The following is a 22646-nucleotide window of genomic DNA, read 5'->3' as shown; positions in this document are numbered from 1 at the left end:
CAGTCCTACATACAATCATATGATCAGTCCATATATAGACACAATTGTGTCGATAACTACAGTATTGTAATATAAATTGATAACATAATTACTGTGACAGACCTAGGTATGTTTATATCCTCTTTTATGTGCTGCAGCTGATTAGCTATCTAGCCTACAAACTGACATTTGAGGTGTACTTCCCTTACATTAGCTATTAAGTAGCTTCAAAAAGTTAAGGGGCAGGACCATATGTGTGTTCAGTTAGATAAAAAGCAGTAAAGCTAGCAATTTGAGTTGTTGAGAGTCTGGGGCTCTTGTGTTGTGTATCAGGATGTGATCAGGCTAAGTGTGACCATCTGCTCTGCCTATGATAGAACACCACGTTATCACTTTATGCAACATTTGATTTGTTGTATTCATATAAGAAAGGTCAGAGGCACCATCCTGAAACCAATAAATACAATATATAGATATGAATATGCAATTCAATTTCTGTTAAAGTTATATAGTGTTTCCTCACAGCAAGTAGGTCCTTGGTTCAAATCTTCCCAAGCAGACACAATTAATATCTGCATGGCGTTTGCTTATTATCCCCATGTTTTATTGGGTTTCCTCTGGGTGCTCCTGTCCCATGAATTACACTCATTACTACCATCCAACATAGACAAACTGAGCATCTATAGACATCCATATTGTTATGTAAAAGTGGCAGTTGGACATGTTGGTTCCATAATTAAATAAGTGCCACAGTCACTTTTATGTATAGGACCTGCATGTAACTCTTCCAACACAAGTCTGAATTGAATGCAGTTGCATTAAAGTAAAGATCACAGTAGTACAAAAGTAAATCCACAAAGAGAGATTAAATGCTTTTCTGGTTCTGCCTTCTGAACTGCACTGGAGTAATTGTATCACTAATATGAATCTCTGATGCACAAACAAACAAAAAAACAGTTTAATTGACCGTGAAAAACTGTGACTGAGCCAATATTAAGTTGCCGATTCTTATCATGTCAGATCAGTCTGTGGAAAACATTTTTATTAGCCACACTAGCAGCACCACTCTAGGGACAGCAGTGGTAATTCTGATTGGCCCATCTACCAACTGTTGGATGAATTGCCATGAAATGTGATACAGATGTCTGTTGGTGCCTGAAGGATGAATGTTACTGATTTTGGTGAGTACAGACCTTTCAGAGTAGAAGAACAATAATCATCAAGTCTCTAGTACCTATTACCTGCAAATTAAGATTATCCCGGAAAAGGCAGACTTTACTCTTTTTCCTTTACATTACCTCACAACTCAACAGTGGCACTGATTCCTCTTATGCACCAGATGCCAACTATTGTGCAAGCATTGTGTCTCTTACCTTAATGGTCCTGTCTAGTCTGAATAAACCTATAATGAGTCTGTGTCTGAGTGGCATAGGTCAAAATCTGGCCTGAATTATTACAAATGAATCTAATATAATGCTACTATACATTTCATATGTCATTATGGAATGGCGGTGAGTTCTGATGGTCTATGGAACTGAGTGCAATCTGTATTTCATTACTGGTGTATGTCAAAAGAAATGGGGATGTGAACCTGTGCATTCCAGTGCCGAATCGTAGCCTGCCTATCTCTGGTAATGTGCTTTGGTCTTTGGTTTGCTAGACTGTTGTTCCCCTCTTACTGGATTTTACCCAAGCCTTCCACCGTTTTATTGGTCTGCCATTTGCCGACCTGGCCGACTATTCCTAGGAGCTGGTTGGACTCAACTGAAAGCAAGCAGGAGGTATCACCGGGAAATCCCAGATCAAGAAAGAAAGATTCATTAAGGACAGGAAGTACACAATGACCAGGGTTAATATCGTTTTGAAATTCATTAGTTTTTCATTTTCATTTAGTTTTTCTTTTCAGTGTAGTTTTAGTTTGACAAGCGATGAAGCAGTTTTAGTTTAGTTTTTATTCTAAAGAATTGACTAGTGTTCATTTAGTTTTAGTTTTTCAAGTATTAGAAGGAAAGCCTTGATTAGAATGAAATAACGCTGACACTGAGGTAAGGTCTGCTTAGTTTCTGACTGTGTGCTTACATTAGCTGTCTCCTGCTTCTCTGTGAGAGCCTCCAAGGTGGACTTTCACATTAGTGGGACCTTTGTGGGGTCTGAGTTTAAATATTCCCATGTTGGGCTGAGAAATTTTCTGCCTGGATCCTCTTCTTCTTCATCCTTCTAGAAAATCATAAATTACAAATTAAACATCTTCTTCTTGTGCGTTATGTAGTACCCAGCGTTCGCTCTGCTGCTCCCTATTGGAAGCAGCCTGTTATCTTAACAAGTCAAACAAGACACAGCAAAAATCCAAGCTGATTTTATTTTGGAATTCAGTTTAGTTTTAGTACGTTTTGCATTGACTTTGTAGTTTTTGTTTAGTTTTGGCTTTTTTTAAAATTATAATTTGTAAAATTATAATTTGTATTTTATTTCATTTAACTAAATTATTTTTTCATAGCTAGTCTTAGTTTTAGTTAACTATAATAATCCTGACTTCAACACAGTTTTAGGGAACCATCTTTTTTTGTACAGCGATATTGACTCTGGGTTGGGGAATTTTTTTGTGTACTGGTGATTTCATGGGATTGATTGTGCTATCATCCCCTTTGTTGCGTTGTGGTTGCCTGTAAAACACAGACTTTTGACTGGCACCCCGGCTCAGCAGCTATTGACCGCTTCAACACTTCCACTGATGAGACTGCTCCCTCAGCATTACGACCAGCAGAGGACCCAGGGGTGTCACTGGAGTCGAGAAAACACCATCAAAAACAAGCTGTTATCAGATTCCCATGTAGGTTGGAATGGACGGGGTGTGACCGGTTGAGGACTCCAGTTGACACAAACAATAACATTACATACCAGCATGCCAATGTTCCAGGCCGATGACATGTTTCATATAGCGAGGTAGTATTGACTGTAACATTATGCGTGCCTCTGACCCTCATATGAGCAGGTGTTGTATTGAATGCTGCTCCATGACAGGGAGCTGAGCTGTTTCAATAAATAGCAGAAATAGCTCAAACACTTTGGAGAGTGCCTCGCTATTGAGAATTATATTTCAGTCTGCATTCTTTGACATATCAGACTTGTAAAAGAGCTCACAACACATGCCGGTACGAGTTTTGTTCCTGAAAGACTCTGAGAGATGCTTTGAGACATTCACTGATAATCAAAATACCTGCTCAGACACTTTTATTCACTTCCTCCATTGATGAAGAGACACTGATAGGAGTAGTTTGAGTGTGTTTGGGAGTTCAGAGATGTCTGATAGCAGGGAGAAAACTGTGGCATGAGGGGAAGTTGAAACAGAAGATCTCAGATAGTTTGGTCATGAACTTCCATCAGATGTTTGGAACATGTTGGGGGAAGCTGCTGAGATGAGACGGAGTGAACAAGTGTTGCTTTGTCTGACAGCCATGCTGTGCAGTTAGTGGGTGGTGAGGTGGACGTCTGGTATTTCATGTCATGTTACAATATATGCTGTTTATCTCTCTGGTTTATTTCTAGCCTAGGTTTGGTTTCAGAAATGAGGGGGGAACAATGCTGTATGGGCGCTTCAACCAGACACCACCCCTTATAAAATAAGAACAAAATGAATGTTATTTATTGACATACATACTCATAAACCTAAATAAAAAGACTTCATAATGAGCATTTTCTGAAAACAATAAGATTAACCATGAATACACTAAACCTGAGAATTATATTTTGTTTAGTTGTTGAATATTACATTTTGAGATCATTTATGAATGAAGGATGAAGACGATGACGATGATGATAACTATTATTGCTGTTATTGTACTGTGTCATGTACTATGCCAAGCCTATATGGGTTTACAAGCCACTGCAAATGAATATAATTTAGGCCCAGAATGTTGCGTAATGGATAAAGACACACATCAGATTTTTTCCTAACCTTCATCATCTTCAGCAGAATTTAAATATCACTGATAATAAACGTTTATTGTATAAGAAGAAGAAGAAATACTAACAGAAGTTGCTAATTTAAAAATAAATTAATAATAATAATAATAATAATAATAATAATCATTTTGGATATTACATATACCAGAATATTGTAGGGTTATGTCAAGCAATGGAAATGGAAATGGAAAATTCAACTGTACAGTGTATAAACAGCAGTATGATGATTCAAAAATCATTATATCATACAGTAAGAATTTTCTTTTCATCATGAATATTTTTTTTAATCTGATAACTTCAAATTATGCTGTGCTTATATTTCAAAGTATTAACCAAATAATTATAAAGCTAATAAAAATTAATTAATAAAACAGTGTACAGCCCTCCTTTCTTCACCAATCAGAAGTTAGGACAGTCTTAATGTTGCCTGAGAGGTAAAACCCAGGGCAAGAAGTTGTCAGCAAATCAGGGTTGTTTCACTTTAAGCAGTATCACTAAAGCACATGTACCTCAGCTTGTTGAAGCAACCAAACAAACAATCCACTGGAGTGTATTGCTATCAGTTTGCTGGTGAAGTAGCTAATTAGTCAGTTATAGCCCATTAAACTGCTTAAACACATGCTTCTTATATTTGAGCACCACTGCTAACAAAACACTGTGGCATACTTTGCTTTTGTAAGGTACAGTTAGCAGCACAAGTCTATTTACATTTTGTCTCAGTAGCCCTGCTGGCTCAGCTGTCAATCATATATATAATACTGTATGTACACTGAGGCGCCCACACACAGAGTGGGTGAGAAGGTACAGGACCATATCTGCTCTTTCTTTAAAGGCTTTCTTTTGCTTCCTTCCAGTAATAGATGCACATGCCATCATACTTCCCTAGTAATCTTTATTAACCCTCCTGTTGTCCTCGAGTCAAGGTACGAAGGAATGAAGGACAGAGGAAGGTAGGAGGGAGGGAAGAAAGAAGGAAGGAGGGAGGGAGGTAGAAAGGAAAAGAGAAAGGGAGGAAGGAAGATAAGAAGGACAGAGGAAAGAAGGAAGGGGAGATGGTAGGGGGGAGGAAAGAAAGAGAGAAGGAGGGAGGGAAGAAAGAAAGAAAGGAAGAAAAGAGGAAGGGAAGGAAGGAAGAAAGGGAGATGAAGGAAGGGAAGAAAGAGAGAAGGAGGGAGGGAGGAACAGTCAAAACAGACAAGGTCAATTTGACCCAGGAGGACAACACGAAGGTTAAATACCATTACCATTTATTACCAATAATAGGGTTAACCCTAACCCTAACCCATTGCTTTTGATTTTGGTGTTTAACAAACTCTTTCCTAATCTAAACCTTTTATTCCCTCTTGATTAAAACATCTACACCTAAGTTCTTCCAACCACTCCACATTATTTATCACACAGCAGAAGAATTCCACGGAGCTTCTCAGGCGAACCGATTCATCAGCAGCTTCACAGTTTATAATAGCATCCCACAGGTCTTTACACAGATCTGACTTTATACGTTTCAGACATTAACAGCTGATATTAATGTGTTGCAGTAACGTTCAGCGGGAGGAATGTTATATTTCTGGCTCTCCTCCCCCTTGTAATGTATACCTCCTCCAGTGAAGTAATGAAGATGGTATTCCACCTGCGGGGCGTTATGATCTCACTACACTTTAACAATACACAGATGTGACGCCTTTATTGTTATAATTACGTCTTTCCATCATAGTTCACACCAAGGTTTGACCAGCATGGGATTTTGAGGACATATGCTGATTTATTTGCTTTAATGACGCTCACAGTCAGTGTTCTGGACTCGTATTCAGTATGTTCACGGCTTAAAAATAACAAGTATGAAGTGTTTCTAACTGAAGTTTCTTTCTGTTTAGGTGAGAAAATGCTCAAAAGAAGTTTAGAGCATCACAGAACACATCATTTTCAGGTTTTTTTTAGGATTAGCAGCTAATGGTAATATGTTTTGTAGCTGTGGTCAAAGATGAAACTCAGATGAGCCACAGTGACATCTAGTACTGTTCATTTAAACTTTACATACTGCTCATATTCTGACTCATAATTAGTCTCTATACTAATTCACACCCATCAGTCATTAATGGTTGGTTCATCTTATGGGGAAAAGACATTCACCATCACTATATGGTCCAGGAGAACATTTGAACATGTTTGAATATTGATTTTAGATTTTTCTAAATAAATACAGGTCAAATTCATATATTTGCATATAGAAGATGTATCAGCTGCACAAAAATTAAAAAAATGAAACTATGGGTCACATTAGGAAAGGTCTGGTTAAAACAAAAAGTGTTTTTACAGCTCTTAAACATAAATAACAGGGTCAAATTTGACTATTGACAGTATATAAGGTTTAAAATATCAATAATATCAGAATACCTTTGTATTGCTCTACTGCTTGATAAGAAGTTTGCTCGCTGGTGCCTACAGATGCTATAAAAATACACGTTTTAAATGATATACGCATTGTAATACACACTAAATCTACTTCCTTGAGACAGTAAATGATAACCCTCTGTTACACTCAATTGAATCTGGTTCCAGTCTACAGTGTTCATTGCAAGGGCAATTCTGTTTCCACAGAAAATCATTCTGTCTCCTAGACCAAAAAATCTAAAGGTATTTCCCTGTTCTCCACACCGCTGAAGTACAAGACAATGTCAGACTCAGTCCCATCTGAGAAATAGCCCTCTATCAATAATGTAGAAACAGAAATGAACTGTTAGTGTTGTGAGAGTTGTATTTTATTCCTGGCCAACCACCAGAGACAGAGAAATACACAACCCTGTCTACAGAAAACAGGAAACATTGACCAGCATATATATCTAACCAGAACTAAAGTATTTAGTTGAATGAACCTCACATGGGACCTAGGACACAAACCCAATCTCCTTTTTTTCATAGTTCTGCGCCCTTTCCTACAACTCCTGTGTAGTGCAACACATAGGGCTTTCTCAGTAAACAGGCTTTTGTCATATGAAGTGCATTTCAAGGCGCAAATAAATCCTTAAAGCATCATTACCTGATTTGTTGGCCACATCTGGAGGTGGTCTGTCAGCACTGTGATCAAATCTCAGCCAGGTGTAAATGTAATCTGTACAGTATGAACACAAAACATACCCAGCAAGTTGAACGGTCATCTAACTCCACCTCCTCATGCTATCCCATGTAGATGTAGTATATGGATATATGGATATATGGATATCTTGAGTTGATATGATGGACTTGTTGTTACTATGAACACATCAAGCAGTTACAGAGCTACACTATCATTGATTTGGAGCGTTTGCTACTTTTTTAGCTCTGTTTTTGGTCTCCACCAACTCCTGAGAAAATGATCTGGCTTTTAGCTGCTATAGGTTCCACTCAGTCAGCAGTTAGTCACAGACTGTTTCTGTTTGCTGTTTGGCAAGTAGTGTACAGTGGGTTTATCAGAGCTTTCCCCACTAAAAACAGCTGGCTGCTGCTGCTGGAAACAATGCTGATGAGAGAATGAAGCAAAACAAGTTATACACAAAAAAAACCCAAAGCGAGACATGAAGGATGCTGAGTAGAGATGAGGGAAGCTACAGAGTTTGACATATTTCCTTTTGGATTTGCCACTAGCTTCCCTATCACTATCAACAAGTAATATTACTAATTGTTAATAGAGCACGACTAATATATTGGTCAGCAGACATTATCAGTCAATATTGGCCTATCACGGATATATTAGTATGGGCAAATATGTTGTCTGATATGTGCTGATATTTTTTTATTACAGTAGTTAAAGTTATACAGGCTGCATTTTATTTAGGCCCAAATTTAATCCTTAACCCTCCTGCTTTTGTCATCCTCCTTTTGTCAAAATTGACCCAGTCTGGTTTGACTGTTATAAAGTATAAGGTTTCAATTATCTCCCAATTCTGTGTTAGACCTTTTTAGCCAACTTCATTCCAACTTATGACCACAGGTTTTACACAGTTGTTTGGGGGAAATAATGGTAAATAGGCCTCATTTAATGAAACTATAACTCAATTTTAAATGAATTGCTGTTTCTTCCTGGGTCAAAATTGACCTGAGGACAAAAGGAGAGTTTAATATATGTACATGTATTTTTAGATCTCTTTTCTTATTTATAGTTATTTATCATGATTAAATTGTTTATTGTTACTGTAAAGTATCATGCCTCCGTATGTTTGTCACAAGTGTTTGATAATCTCATTTAAGAGATAATTACAAAAATGTGTGTTTATTCTTATATAAGATTATCAGCCAATATATGAATTAATTAATTAATTGACTCCCTAATATTGGTATCAGCCTTAAAACATCCAGTATCAGTCATTGCCTAATCAACAGCAAATTATAATCATTAACAGAATCTTATTATGGTTCAAGAAGAATGTTAAGAGAGGAAAACTCTTTGAATATGTTATCTTGATAAAACTCAGCACACATGCCTCTCCGCTCAACATCAGCTTCAGACCTTCTGTACCTTTAAGTGGGCTTAGTGACAGATTTACATTACTAGCACACGGCTCATGTTTTAATACCCCCTTCTACCTTAACTAAGCCATAGGGATCCTTTAACATGTTAGTATCCACGCTTCATTAGCCCTGACCATGAATCATATGATATTATGGCCCACAGTACTGCTGGAAATCCCCTTTGGAAACAACAGAGCCACAGCATTGTTCACCACACCACATGTTGGAACAACAGCTCCAAACATTGATCTGTTCCTTTTTTTAGGAAACTTTCCTCATGTTTCTCCCCCACCCCTTCCACATATACAGTACAGCCCTTCACTGCATGAGTACCTGTAAAGCCTGGGGAATTATTTTCTATTTGCAAACATCACATGGTTCTCCTCCTCTGTGAAATGCCAGGCTTCTGCTACCTCAGCTGGCCTGTACCATGCCCCCTTTTTCTCCCTTTCTGGTTCTCTGCTTCTTTATACAAGCATTTGCGGCCCTGCGAGTCCTGGAAACTCAAAACCCACCTGTGATCTCATCGCTCGGACCGTGGAGTCACACAAAGTGAAGGAGGGGGAAGGGGGGATGGGGGGAAGGGAGGGGAGGGGAGCACGAGTTGGCTTGATGTGGAGGGCGAGTTCAGAGCTGCAGGGGAGTGAGAGAAAAGAGAGGGGGGTAGGGGGGTTAGGTTTCAGGCAGGAGAGGGCTGAGCGCTGAGGTGTTGATCTACCCGAGAGCGGTCGGTCGAGCCTCTGTGCAGCGTTACCTCCTCTCTCTTTTTTTTTGTTTTTTTGCCAGGGCTCGTAAAGTTCGCGGGTTCCTCAGAGGAGGTGGAGGCTCTACAACACAAACCACAGCAGCTCCACTTCACACTCACTGAGAAGGTAATGAGCTGCTTTACTTCTTTCTTCACACACACACATGCTGGTAACATTCTGAATCATGAAATCAGGTTTAATCATTCATTATTTAAAGCTTCATTTAAGATAAAACACAATCCTGCAACTGCTTTAATTATTATTAGTGATGCTAATAAATGTGTTTTGAAATAGCTTGATTAGTAAACCTTTTAGTAGTGATTATTTTTAACTGATATATAGTGCTGAAATAATTGGATCAATTAATTATTCGATAAACAGAAAGTTATGATAATTAAGAAATGGTACAAACATTTGCTGGTGCTAAGGTTCCTTTCTCTGTTTTATATGATTATAATGAGATTGTTCCAACTTTTTAGGCAAAAGTAATGGATTAATACACATTCTACCAAAAAGGTATCAAATGTTATTGTTAGTTGCAGCTTAACTTTTTATGAAAGTTGTCCCTGAACTCCACACGTGCAGCTAAGTTTAATGGCAACCTTTAACCTTTAATGCTTAAAGCTGTAGTCACTGGTTGACTCAAATGAAAAATTAAAATGTGAAAGTTTCTAAGCTGTTTTTATAGTTGTTGTATTTTTATTGTCTTTTTTTCCTGACACTATTTGTAGGTAATGAAAGAAAAAAAAGTTACAGTTTGTTCATAATGCTCTGCCTGGGGTGAGGGCATATATAAATATTACATTACATTCACTGTATTATAATAGGAGAAAACTAAAAACTACTAAAACAATAAAAAGTTACAACACCTTAAGGACATTAAATCACTATCAGGCATGAAGCAGATAATAAATTAGACGTTTGTTTTTAGGTCAAGCAGAAAAAGTCTATTTCAATTTTGAAAACTGACTCATCATTTTAGTCAATCATCAAGAAGGAATACCAAATATGTTGTAACATCTCTCTTCTTGTTTTTCTGTGTGTGTTCATGATTTTAGACAGCTGATCAGATTTAATGAGCACAATGTTAAACACACTAATGATGACATTTGTCTTTATTTTGAATATTTTACAGACTGACTGCTGAACTGATAATAATCATATAACGAATAATTAATTTAACCCTTACATACTGTTTATATTCTCAACCCTTGCAGTATGTTCTGGGTCAGTTTTGAGAATCTCATAAAAAGTGTTTATACCACATTTTGAAGCACAGATGTGTTTAGAAAGCATCAATAGTTGATCTGACTGATCAATAAATGTGATTAAACCTTGATTCATGTTTCAGAGAGCAGAGAGAGTGTATTTTTAGCTCCTATCACAATATCATGTCCTATTTGACCTAAGACATGAAAATATAACATAGCAATAATGATGTAAATGTATTTAATGTAAAGGTAAAATGAGCAGAACTTTATGGAAGTGTGGGGTTTATTGTATAACCATTAGAGCCATCAGTCTTCACTGCTACATCATAAAAACTACTATCTTATTAAAACTATTAACTATTCATTTAACATAAACACATGGCAATAGATACGGAGATCATCTGACCAAGAACAGCCTCAATGGACAAACATTTGTAGCATCTATACAAAAGTATAACATTGAATTTTTTCATTTTTGTGCATTTTGGGACACTTTGGGAAAAGTAAAAAAAATTCAGAATTTTTTGGGGTGTTTTTACAGCTGTCAAATTTGACCGAAACACTATGTAAGGGTTAAAGCTGCTAAATATTTTTATATTAACAATAAGTGAAATGGTTATGTGTAATATGAACAGAGTCAGTCAAACTCACGCTCTTTTTAGCTTCTTTTAGCTCTCTGTTTTGATTCTCCAGCTCACAAATATATAGCGAGGTCTCCTCTCCACTTTATCTCCAGTGGCAGCAGCAGATGTCAGTTTTGAGCAAACCTAAGCTCTGATAAGCCGGGCCACAGCTGGCAGACTTTGATGAACATAGTGGAGCATTTAGCAGCTAAAGAGCCAGATGTGTAAATATGCATGTCCATTAACATCCTTCTAATATGTCAGTTGGTGTTTTTTTTTTTTTTTTGGGGGGGGGGGGGGGGGGGGGGCTGGTTCTGCAGCTTATAACACACACACACAGCATTTGCTTAACTTTCTGCTGAACTTCAGTGTGAGGATTGGAATCCCTGAACTTTCCAGGTTTGTTTGTCACACAGCCTGCGTTGCACTTTGTTTTGAAAAAGCGAACCCAGCTTCCTGTTTTCATCTATTTCACAGTTATATTTAACAATTGGTGGCGTAAAAATGCCTGGTGTTGTTGTGTTGATCAAACACATGTATATAAGCTCTTTGAATTCACTCCTACTGTCCGTGAAAAGTAAAGATGGGTACACGTGTACCGACGGCTGTAATAACGGATATCAAACAATGTCGACGTGAGAACATCAAAGTCTCTCGCTTCGCTGCTGACAGAACAGAGCGCAGCATCCCAACTGTTGCTGCCTCTCATCTTGTCATCGTGTCCCTCGAGCATTTCAGATGTGTGGAAAGATTTTTTAGGGAGGAAGAAGTTGCATTTTTCTCTGAGCGCTCGTCTTCTTTCTTTCGTGCTCCGAGATAAAATATCGACTGGAGGTGAAAACGCTGCCGTGGCTCGATTCTGTCAGCGGCACTCGCCTTTTTATTTACACACATTGATTACTGGATCAAAGTGGCGAGCCTGAACTCACAAATAACCCATCTGTCATGGCACTTTTGAGGAGGAATAAATGTTCAAGGATGCAGTTTGTGTTAACCCTCCTGTTGTCCTCAAGTCAAGGAAGGAAGGAAGGAGGAAAAAGGAAGGAAGGGAGGAAGAAGGAAGGCAAGGAGGAAAGAAGGGAGGAAGGAGGGAACAAAGGAAGGAAGGGAGGAATGGAAAGAAGGAAAGAAAGGGACGAAGAATGGAGGAAAGAAGGAAGATAGAAGGGAGGGACGAAAGAGAGAAGGAGGGAGGGAGGAAGGACAGACGGAAGGATGGAAGGGAGGAAGAAGGAAGGAAAGGAGGGAGGAAGGAGGGAAGGAAGGAAGAAAGGAGGGAAGGAAGGAAGGAAGGAAGGGAGGGAGGAAGGAAGGAAGGGAGGGAGGAAAGGAAAGAAGGATGGTAGGAGGGAGGGACGAAAGAGAGAAGAAGGGAGGAAAGGAAGGTAGGAAGGAAGGAAGGAAAGGAAGGAAGGACGGATGAAAGAAGGAAGGTAGGAGGGAGGGATGAAAGAGAGAAGGAGGGAGGGAGGAAGGAAGGAACAGTCAAAACAGACGGGGTCAATTTGACCCGGGAGGACGACACAAAGGTTAAATTAAAAAAAAGAAGAAGGGCAGTCATCTTCTTCTCAGTCACGCAATCCTTCCATCACTAAACAATATGAATGTGGGGAGGGGGCTTTGCTTTGATGATGTTGATCCAGCCAGTGTGCAGCCAGTCCAACATGATTACACAGGAGGAAGTTGTTGTTTCTTGGTCCTGGAGCTGATACACGCCAAAGAAATGAACAAACAAGCCACCTCAAGGGAGGTTTGACTCGTCTCATGTCACTTCTATGTCAGAGTGGATTGTTGTTACAGTGTGACATGATTCTACAAGAACGATAAGACACACACACACACACACACACACACACACACACACACACACACACACGCCAACAAACACGTATAACGTCCATAGACGGCGCAGTGACCGGGCGCCTAATGAGGATTAGATAAGCATGCAAGATCTGTTCTCGGTGGGCTCGGCTAGCCGGTTTAAAGTGGGTTCCAGGCCCGGGGGCCGAGCTGAAATATGCAGGAGGGAACACACACTGTAGGAAAATGAAGCGGGAAGCAAGTTCTAGATACATCCTGGGGTATTCTCTTACATAAATGAGGCGAGACATATTGAGGCTAAGCTGTAACTTTCTCTCTTCTGGAAGTTGCAAACTGTGAACAATGCAAGGACAAACAAAGGAAGTCTTTTTTTTTTTTTTACCTTCCACCTGCTTTACTTACTGAGTTTGGCCTTTTTTTCTCTCTGCTCATCATTTTCTGCTGACCTCATCACTGAGAGGCCACATGAATGTTAGATGTTAGATTAAAGGATTGCCACAGTCAACACATGCCACTGGATGAAACACTGAAAAGTCGACAATGGATTGTGTGAAGTGTTGCATGTGTGTATCTGAAGCCTGATATGAGTCACTCCATCACTGAACCACAGTGTCACACTACATGATGTATTCCTTCATTACCATGTAGTTTATTTTGAAATACTCACTAAAACACCAAATGTGGATTCACCCGCAAATTGTCTCCTAACAAACCCACGATTTCCTCTCGTCTGAGTAACACTTGTTAAAAACTGCAGTGTCCAGCTGTTTTAAGAAATCACTGAGTGTCTTTCAAAATAAAAGAAACTCTATATTTGTGATCTATGGTCTAAAATTGGTTTGATAATTAGGTTGTAAACCATTTCTAAATCATTAATAAGCTGTTAAAACTCATTGGTTAACCCTTAAATACTGTTCAGGGTCTAATTTGACCCATTTTTTTACATTTGAGAGAAGAAAGAAAACTAGCCAGAAATATGACGACTTATCTTCATGTGACCCATAATACAACTTTCTGAAAATATTTTAGTGCAGCTGACAAAATTGTGTATACAGGCTAATTATGGCCAAAATATCAACAATATGTAAGGGTAAAAAAAGGGTAACAGTGACCAGTTACTTGCCAAATAGTGACCCAATTTGTTCTGTATTCTCTGCTTTGTCTTCATCAGGCAACATCCTTGGTTGTTGAGTGGATTCTCTTCATGTTTCTTAGCATCTAATTATATGCTTTAATTTATGAATTACAATTTTAGCACTAAAAGAAGCCTAACTGTAAAGTGTAAAACATATGACCAAGAAGAATCTGCTGACTGACAAAGATCTGACAGCATATCCAACTCAGCTGGATATAAATGCAGTAGTATAGCCAACAATCATCTTGCCAAATAGTGATCCTGCATTGATGTATGGGAAATTAAGTTATAACTCATTTATTACTGTTTAATGGTTTACAATCTAATTTACTTACAACCATTTATAAATCCTTTACAAGTGAAGTCTTATTGTACCAAATGAAACTTTCTATGTGTGAGCTGTGTTTATCTTCAGTAGAGACCACTGGGCTTGAGGCTGAGAGGCTCAAACATGGTAGTGAAGTCAGGAAGTTTTGCCAGATGGACGAACATATTGCTGCTTGTTTAGTTTTTTTCATGGGATTTGTTAAACAATAAGAATATTGGTGAAAATGTCATGCCTATCTACATGTTGGAAATACTCCAACTGCCTAAAAGAAGCTGAATAGGACTGGCTGCAGGAACCTGGGCTATTGTTGTAACTGCCCAATTCTCCATTGCATTCAAACCAGTTTCCGCTCCACTAGGAGGTCTACCTTAAAAAAAACACAAAAAACTTAAAGAAGCAAAGGAAGTGAATTGTAAGGAAGTGAACTGAGTGTTGCCAGCAGTTTGCGAGTATTTCACTATGTATGAGCAGCAGTGTGTGTCGTATTCTCTGCAAGTACAGTGTAGATATTAGCTGCTGCTGTGGCACTTGGCTGGGAAAACAGCACAAAGAGAGAAAGAGAGAGAGAGTGGGATGGGGTGACAGCACAGGAACATAACTGAACTCTGTCTAATTGCCTTTTTTTTCCCCTCTGCGTGTCTGTGGAAGGAGCACGGCAGGCAGGCAACTGGTGGGTTTGCGTTTCGGAAAAGACTCTGCCAAGAAAACAAAGCGAAAGGCAGCAGAGGCAGCGAGGTCTGCCAACAGCTGGGATTCATTGAATCTTTAATGAAAGCTTAAGTCCCAATCAGCGTGGCTTCGCTTGTGCCAGCTAAATAATTTTCCCTCTATTAGCGAGGCCTTGCAGTCAGCCGCTACCTTTAGATATAGATGCCAGAATGCCTTTTTTTATCGCTCATCTGTGAAATAAACAAAATGATGCAATGACGCGTAAACATTTGCTCTTTCATTTGCTCATTCCACTCAGTTAAGGAGATAAATAGCTTTTTTATTGTATCATAATTTACATGAAATCAAAGTTTAATTATCCTGCTGTATGAGTGATGCTGACATTCTGATGGTGGAAGAAAAAAAAAAGAGGAGAGGAGAGGAGAGGAGAGGGGGAAAGACCCGGAGGTTGCTTGTGGTGTCAAGCTCAGCTGATTAGCTGCTCTGACTTGCTGCTTCAAAAAGTCAATGTGTTGGCCCTGTGGGGCTTTAAAGCTGCACCGGACGAGGTTTGAAAGTGGAAATCTAGCGCTCTAATCAGCCTAAATAAGCTCCCACTCCTCCTCACTGAGAGCAAAAATTCTCACAGTGTCGAGCAGTGAAAACGCCAATTTCTAATTTTAAAAGCACACGCAGCAGGCGGTACTCTGAAGATTCACCTCAGCCCACTAATTCATACATCAGTAATAATAATCCACACAGTATAGCTGTGCTTCTGTATTTTCTACGCTTTTATTATATATTAGTTTAATCAGTTTCCCCCCTCCTCCTCTCCTCCCCCTGTTCCTGGTTATTAATAATCAAAGGAAGTGATGGAGGATAAAATCCACAGTGAGTATACACAATTAAAGGATAGTTTCAAGGTCTTAAACCAGCTAAAGACATTTTCCTCTCTGTAATTTTCCTCCTGTTCATACTGACTATTAAAAGATCTCCTTTAAATGTGCTTTCAATGGAAGTGATGGAGGACTAAATCCACAGTGTGTCCACACACTCATTTAAAAGTAGAAGATCAGCTTCTATTGAGATTCATCAGTGTGAGTTAGTCATATCAAGTGATATCTGACACATTTACAGTCTTTTTACCATCAAATTCCCTCTTAGTGTTTCCTGTTGGGCTGTGATGGAAGTATAGTAACAAACATAGAAGACATAGATGACTCATTTGGATGACTGTGGATTTAGTCCTCCATCACTTCCATGGTATGTGTATTAAGAAGGGATCTTCTAATGGTCAGTATGAACAGGAGAAATAATTACAGCAAGAAAAACAAGTTTCTATGTTCATTTTAGCTCCTGATTGTTGTTTTAAGACTGACTTGAACAATTCTGAACTTACCCTTTAAGTCTTATTTTACAAACAGTGCTGGTTAATTGTGTTATTTACATTATGTCTTTCTGGAGATGTTTCTTCCTCTACCTTGTAACCATCTTCAGAGTCATTGCTGTGAGACTCTTTTATTTTGTTAGCAAAGTTTTTGTGTGTTTGTGTGTGTGTGCTCTTTGGTTTGCTTCATCTCTGTATGTGTGTGTGTGTGTGTGTGTGTGTGTGTGTGTGTGTGTGCAGCAGCAACAGAAGAGACATTTGTTCCTTTGAATTTTCCAGACAGCACTTCTCCCCAGGCTTGATATCTTTTTTATTTAATGCTGGTACTTACATGTCCTGGAAGGAGGTATTGTCTTTAATGGTTAGAGTCAGAGAATAAAAGTCTCTGCTGCACAGTTAACAGATTATATAGAAAAGACAGAAACAGGATTGCTTGCACTGATATGTATCTCTGGCTATGTTTGGAAAGTTGTATCTGCTTGCCCCAAAGGTGTGTATACAATGTATACCTGCATATACACACCACTACACCTCTGATACACAATGTAGTGGAGACCAGTGTAAGCTTCATGGAAACAAGAGACTGATAAGCACAGTTTCACAGTCTGATATGTTAAAGTCCCTTAATGATGATTTTGCAACTGAAGTATAAGTTTTAAAGGACCAGTGTGTAGGATAAGAGTATCTACAGTGGCCAAAATTTCAAAGTGCCTATCTAGATCCATGGCTTGACTAAAAAAACAATGATTATACACTAATTAAAATATACTTATGAATATAACATTCAATTTCTGCCAAGCCTTTGCCAAGTCTACTAGATGCTAAATGCTAATTTCTACATACTGCCCCTTTAAAACTGAAAAATCACATTTGATTGACAGTGGCATGAAGGCATAAGCAACAAACAACAGTCACCAGATTCTAATTTACATATTGTTAAATTATGACTGGTGCTCAGAAGTACATGACCCCAGAATCAAACAAGCACTCTTATTTATAAAATACAAAACTTGCTCTGATTGCATTATTATACTATTTTTATTCAAAATTGAGGTTTTTTCATCAATGTGTAAAAATGTTGGGGTTTTGGTTAGCTTGACTTTGCCAAGCCATTTTTATAGAGTTCAGTGGATTTAATTTCTTGTCAAAAAACTAGATTTTTGAAAAATAATCAAAGAAAGAAAGAAAGAAAAAGGATGTATGTGTAGCTGCTGATTATTTAAGGTCATCCCAATCCTATCTCCACACAAGAGCGTCAACATTTCTATTAAGTTTAATGCCAGTTTTTTGTTTGTTTTTTTAATGAAGGCTTTAATTTAAATAGTTAATTGCAGATATAAAGGGCCAAAAAGTCAGTTTTTTTTTAGTTGAACATAATAGTCTTTAACATTTTGCTATTTTATATTCATTGATGAATGAAAGATGAAATACTGAAGAGTTGGCTCTGACTTTCTATGTTCTGTGTTGGTGGTCACGATGAACAAAAGACAGTCAATAAGTTGAAAGCTTAGTAAGAAAGCTCAGTGTTTTTTTCTAGAACAGTTGAGAAGTGAAAGCTAACATCATCGGAGGTCAAGGTTGTTGGCTTCTCTTTGGAATCTGTCAGTCCAGGACGAAGAAGTTCACTGACATCTCGCTTGAGATCTTGATTTTGACGCCAATCATTTAAAGAGTTTCCCTCCCCTACAGTTCAGGATTGTTAACATGCCAGGCTGCCTGTAGTTTTAACTGGAACCTTATGTTAGAACCATGGAAAAAGAGGCTGAAAGACGAGGCTGAAGGAAAAAGACGAATGATGAATGTGCTCCGACTGGATTGACAAGAGCTTCATTGCTTCATTGTTGTTGTGGATGAAGATGTAGACGACGAAGGCTCATCCAGTCAGTGGGTGGTAGAGAAAGCAGCTTCTCTAATGGCCACATGGTTGAACTGTTTGACTCGTTGTAATTTCCATCAATCAATCAGATGTCAAGCTTTTGTTTTTTCTCAACGGTCTATTTGACGCTCGGTTTACAGAGACACGGTTTGTTTCGTCACCATGTGTTGGTACATCTGAGACTCTCTACATGATCCCGAGCATGAGAGCCAGCGCTATTGTAGTCGACCTATGAATAGTCTGATAGGCTGATTGTGATTAGTGGACGAGGCCATTGGAGAAGCTTCTCCGCTCTGCAGCCGTCCGTCCGGCCATGTGGAGGATATTACCCTGATGGAGAGAATTCGTAGGCCTTCGAGACACCACAAGGACTTAATAAGCGGCGCGGACAGTCCATCGCTATTTGGAATCTTATTTAAAGTTCAATACAAACACAAGTATAAAAATATAATCACACAGTTTAATTGCAGAAGTAAAACTTTCACTTTTTCCACCACTTTGCACTTTCTCAACATTTCCTGCCTAAGTTATAATTGTTTCTAAGCTGAGTTCAACAATGATGAATCTGTTTTTCCTTGTACAGTTTGAGCAGTTGGAGACTGGGTAATGATTTCATTTATTGGATGTGTGGGTTATATGTCTGCCACGGGACACAATTTGCTCAGAGCGACAACTTTTAAAATAGAAGTGTCTTGGGATTGTCTGGAGTTCAGCAGAAAAACATCTGGGGGTGTGAATTCCGTCGTTACTTAAAATACTGTAACTGTTGAACAGGGGTTTAACTAAATGTGCAAAGGACATAAAAGTGTAACATTTGGAACTCTCTCTGTGTTTGTACGGTGTAATGATTTTATATTTTTGGGGATTTTGGATCCTCTTGCCTTCCTTCCTGTCTGATATAATGATTGGCCTGAAGTGACCATAAACTCAACCCACCTTGGTAGATTGTCTGATACATCTGGATGTCTGGATGTACATAGCTGGTAAATTTTTGTATATATGTTTTTAACCTTTTGACATTTTTTCTACTTTTTAAAGGTGCAGTGTGAATAATTTAGTGGCATCTAACAGGAGAGACTGAAATGGAATATAATATTCATAAGTATGTTTTGATTTGAATTGTTGTGTTAAATGAGCCCTTATATCTACACAGGGAGCAGGTCCATTCAGTTTGAACAGTTTATTTTAGTCTATTTATTAAATGGCCAGGCTTTTGCCGTTCGGGCCCCTCAGCTGTGGAACTCCCAGCTTGGTGTCACCTTTTAAATCTCTTCTGAAAACTCACTTTTTTATCGTATGGCTTTTTCTTGCATTTATTGTATATTGTCGTATGTTATATCTTTGTTTTGGATCTTTTACTTGCATCTGTTTTTTTACTGTAAAGCACTTTCTAACTTTGTTTTAAAAGGTGTTCTTATATGAAGTTATTATTATTTTTTACAAGATTTAGAAAAAAGTTCCCAAACTTCAGAAACCCAAAATTAAGAGCTATTCACTTCTAAAAAAAATGTCATGTAAGATCCATTTAACAATGAAACAGACACTTTCTCAATCTAATTTATTTTTAATGGTGCATACTTAACTACTCAGTTATGAAATTACATCTGGAACATAAAATATATTTTTAAAAAAGTTGTAATGACGTCTAAAAAAAAAAAAAGTCAGTTTCATACACTGTATTCATTTCTAATTATATATCATATTAAAACATGGAGACGATTTTAAAAACGAGATAATTTGCTCCTCAGTATAATAATAGTGAAATGAATGAATGAACTAGACTTCATGACTTTATGAGGACTAGTGATACTCTGCCTGTGATAATAGATGAGAAACATTTGCTGTTAAATTTAGAAAGCTATTGCACATCAGATGTGAGCAAATGTAGTTTCATGTTACACGTTTGCCTCTTTAACTGTCTGTACTCTGCTTTGTGGACTAAAGACACAACTTAGGGACTGTAAGAAAATGATTGGAGTGGCGAGAGTGAAAAGAATCTTACATTTCACTTAGAAAAAAACAACAACTGGAAGAAGAGATGTTAATGTATCTGTGCTGAACTTGACTCAAGAACATATGTGTGTATAATTGACCTGATATTACAACAGTGGGACCTGAGGTGAAAGCCAGACTATAGGCCTGATGTCATGCACGCCCCCGCTGGGCGGCTCAGTCTGTGGGTTTGCAGATAGTTAATAGCAGCAGCAGCAGCTCGTATATCTTGTGACATACATGTGTTGGAGTCAGTCACGGCTGCGTGTGGGAGAGTCAAAAGGCACAAGGAGTAGAGAGAGAGAGAGGAGGGAGCAGCATCAGTCTCCATTTGTTCAGCTGCTGCCTTGACATGATGAAGTGGCTCAGATAAGATGCAGGGAGACGCATACACACACACACACACACACACGTCAAAATACAACACACACACACCAAAGTACAGTAACCACCCTCTCATGTTTTAGTACATTAAGTAAAAACTCAACTTCACATGAGTTTACTCTATTTTATTAAACATTTTTAATTTATTAGTTTTTATGACTGATTTTCCCTTTTTTTCCCAAAAATAGCAGTTTCTAAATAACATTTTTTTAATGATTACGCCAGTTTCATGTTGCTTTTGATGCTACTTTCATTTGATGCTTAGACATGTTGTAAAATACACTAAGATGCTTTATTTTTAGATTTTTCTCTTACTACAAGCCTAATAGCTCCCTGCATCATTTAAAATACATATTTAAAAAAATGTATGAGTTATATGCTAAATAGACTGTAGGCTACTTATAAAGCACTTTTCTAGTCTTTTCCGAGCGCTCTACCTCCTGAGCCACAGCTGCCCCAATATCCATTGTACCCATTATTCTATTGTATTCATATTAATATCTTATTTTCATATTCACCCTCATGTGGACTTTTTTTTTTTTTTTTTTTTTAAAGTAGCATGAATAAGAACAGCTGAGTTGTCAGGTTGTGAAAACTGTCTTTGACTATAGGGGAGGATCTGGTCTAAATTCTTTTTAATAGCAATTTATCACACATTTATTAAATTATACCAACATTTAACTGCATGGCTATCTAATATAATAGGACAAAAAATGATAAAGTAATTATGAATGTGGATAATACATTAATGAATGATGAATAAAATGGTTAATGAATGGATTTTTGGTCCATGTGTGCTAGGAAAAAAATAAAAGCATACATTTTCCTTATAACACAGTAGCTCTCAGCAATATATAAATATGTATAAGAAATCTATTATTACATTATATAAAATAGATGAAAAGATTGAAAATTACACACAAGAGTTTTACACCATTTTGAGTCTGATATTTGGTTCTGTTTTCATAATTTTACTCTCAGAATTATATCAGTTTATTTTACTGAGGAAGGCATTATGTCATAAAAACTATACTTAAAAAACTAAACTATTATTACTATTATTTATCATTATTTAGTATTACCAAGACAGGATACAAAGAGGATAAAAAACATTCACTTCTTTCTTTCCTATCTATAAAAGACGAATTAGCCATCATAATAATCTTTTAATAAAGGCTGCCTTATTAGAAAGTGGTACTAAAAAAAGAAAACAAAAGCTACACGTATGACATCATTCAATTTAAAAAAAGATTTTAATCAGGTGTCATTTCAGCTGTTCAGTTCTGGTGTAAATAGCAGCTGCATGATAAAGACTTTCACTGCAGACACACACACACACACACACACACACACTAACACACACACACACACACACACACACACAGTGATAACCTGTCTCCGAGGTGAGGGTCACATTACGACACGTCAGACAGAACAAACGTGGTGTTTGATTGATGACAGCTCATCAGTCAGAGCTGCTGTCACACTGTTTGAGCTGCTCTGTTAGTGAGCGCTGCTGCCTCCTGACTTATGGACTTTAATGGAGATTGTTTTACTGGTACATTTGCTTAGGAAGCCTTAAACTGGCTACTCGGGTTAATATGAGAAAATTGTGTGTGTGTGTGTGTGTGTGTGTGGGGGGGGGGGGGGCGTTCTGGGGGGAAGTGGTGGGTGGTAGAGGGGTGCACTGACCTGGAGGCTCTTGCCAACACAAACTGACTCACTTCTTGGAATCTTTCAATTTGCCACAATAAATCAGAGCAGAGAGCAATGACCAGCCAATCTACTGAAACCCTAGACGCTGTGTGTGTGTGTGTGTGTGTGTGTGTGTGTGTGTGTGTGAGTATGTGTATGAGAGTGGGACTTCACATATTTGTGCACTCTTATTTGGTAAATTCAGCATGTATACACTTCGTAGCTGTAAATACAAACTGTGTGTGTGTGTGTGTAGGTGTGTGTGTGTGTGTGTGTGTGTGTGTGTGTGTGTGTGTGTGTGTGAGCAGCCTGTCCTGTGCTTTATGGTTTGATTTAGTATTCTCTGGTATTCCTCCAGAAAGCTGCAATAAAA

General features: G+C 38.1%; 1 protein-coding gene across 1 annotated transcript in view; it reads left to right on the top strand.

Annotated features, from left to right (window-relative positions):
• Positions 1-9220: 9220 nt before the first annotated feature.
• Positions 9221-22646, top strand: part of si:dkey-87k14.1 (leucine-rich repeat transmembrane protein FLRT2) — a 59979-nt gene continuing 46553 nt past the window's right edge. The window contains exon 1 of the mRNA XM_053335691.1: positions 9221-9299. The gene's annotated coding sequence lies outside the window, so the exon portion shown is untranslated. The remainder of the gene's footprint in view (positions 9300-22646) is intronic.

Source organism: Scomber japonicus, chromosome 16 (genome assembly GCF_027409825.1).
Source record: "Scomber japonicus isolate fScoJap1 chromosome 16, fScoJap1.pri, whole genome shotgun sequence".
NCBI classification, from domain to species: Eukaryota; Metazoa; Chordata; class Actinopteri; order Scombriformes; family Scombridae; genus Scomber; species Scomber japonicus.
The sequence above is the reverse complement of the archived record's forward strand: the minus strand, read 5'-3'. Positions and strand labels throughout refer to the sequence as shown.